Source organism: Pundamilia nyererei, unplaced genomic scaffold (assembly GCF_000239375.1).
Source record: "Pundamilia nyererei isolate P.nyererei 1_Seehausen unplaced genomic scaffold, PunNye1.0 scaffold00107, whole genome shotgun sequence".
Lineage (NCBI taxonomy): Eukaryota > Metazoa > Chordata > Actinopteri > Cichliformes > Cichlidae > Pundamilia > Pundamilia nyererei.
This window is the reverse complement of record NW_005187508.1, coordinates 1972792-1974948: the sequence shown is the minus strand read 5'-3', so window position 1 is coordinate 1974948 and position 2157 is coordinate 1972792.

The window sequence follows — 2157 nt, the reverse complement described above, 5'->3', positions numbered from 1 at the left end:
GTAAGATTCTGGGAACGACTTTCCATCATTCATATCATGAGTCATCATTTCCCATACTGTACATAGGATGTATTTGGTAACTGACATTTCTGTTGATGAATGTTTTGGCATATAGAAAGGGATTGATCCTTTCCTGTCTTTTCATTAGTCTTTCAGGATATGAGGAGAAAAACTAACAATAAGAAAGTTTCCAGTTTTAGCATACTGGAAACGCCAGAAAACCCCCTAAAACCAGGCCTGAGCCACCTCATTCATTTCCCATTTCTGATTAGATGCAGTTCATAAAATGGCTGGTATTTGGATATATTTTATTTAAGCCTCTATTATATCAAGAGCCTTTCTACAAACAAACGTTTTACAGCAGAGTAATATGCAACAAGAAGCCCATGTGGTTGCATTGGAATGGTTGCATCCACAGTAACGCAGCCTTTATTAAAAATTGCTCTGTTGCTGTTTTGTTTCAAGACATTTCAAAACATTTATTTCACTTGTCAATAATTGGGCAAGCTTACACTGAGTATGTTACATCTTCAAAATCTAAAGTGCATTACAAAGGTTATGGTGGCTGTGTCATTTTCTTGTCGTGAAGCTTCATTGGTACACTAGACTTATAAAAACTTTTTGGAATGAGCATTCATTAATTTGGATTTAAGGACCTACAGTCAGACTGTAAACAGACATATTTACAGTTTGTAAATATTTTGACACCAGCATGATTTTGTAATTTGCCCCCTGTGCATCAGAGCCATTTTTAGAGGCATACATATAATGCACAGGGTGTGTTTCCTTATTTGTTAATTCCTGAAAAACTAAGCAGATGGAAGATCTGGAGCTGATTCCAACTTTTGGACTTGTATTGAGCAGTTGTTCAATTTTGAAGTCCAAAGAGGCATCGCTACAGTTTATTCAAGGAAGAAAAATGGATATTCTTCAATAGATCATTCAGTCACCTGAACTTGACGTAACAGAGGAAACTTTTCAGTTATTAACTACAAAACTGAACACAGAGAGACACACAAAAAAGCAGCAGCTGAACTGCTGCAGTAAAGGACTAGCAGATCAAGGAAGGAAACAATATTTAGTAATGTCCATGGTCGATGTCGTTGGCTGCAAGTGATTTCCATCCTGACACTAAAAACAATCCTGATAGTTATAATAATTTTAGTTTGCTTTTCGGTCTCTAAACAATGTGTGTTTCCAGGGGGAGCTTAGTTCAATTTTTTTTTTTGTTTAACCCCCTCAAAAATCTGTACTTACGCCACATATTGACTGTTTGATTTAAAGTGCACAATGCTGGTTCACAGAGGCTGCAAACAAACAAACAAACTCATGGTCCATATAATGGTCCAAATGGGTTTAAATGTGAAAGGTCTGAAAGGAATGTGATGTGACTGACCTTGTGTTCCTTGTTGCCTGTATGTTTCCTCCTCCAGAAGCCTGACTGACTAGCTGGCTGGCCGCCTGGCCATTTGGTTTCGCTTTTGTTTTCACCTGCACACACTTATACGCTGTCTTTGCACTCACACACACACTGTATACACACTGATGTCCTGATAACTACCCATACAAATCTCTGGTTTCACTACTTTATTTCATTAAACCACTCCACTGCCTCCTAAGATTAGGTGTGGTCTCCCTGTTTTTGTTATTCTTTTAAAGCGGGTTGCATCGAATGGGAGCTTGTCTGCACAAAAATCGGGGTCCAGTAAGTTTTCAAATGCTTGTTTGTACTGCTTTGTTAGGCTGCACCTGGTATTCTTGGGGTCACATCTTGTGTATACTTATTTTGGTTAGTTATTTCTTTTGACTTGCCTTTAGAAAAGGATTGAACAGAATATTGCTGCTTATTGTCATTTTACATGTATAATGTAATTTTGGGTGCTTCACACCAACTGTGGTGCAATAAAATATTATTTATTTGATCGTATTTATTATTCTTATGGTATCTATTATGTTTCTATTGTTCAGCACTTTGGTCAGCCTTGTGTGTTTTTAAAGTGCTATATAAATAAACAATGATGATGATGATGAAAATATAAATAGTAGACAGGAATAAATAGCAAACAGGATACAGTGGGGCAAAAAAGTATTTAGTCAGCCACCGATTGTGCAAGTTCCCCCACCTAAAATGATGACAGAGGTCAGTAATTTGCACCA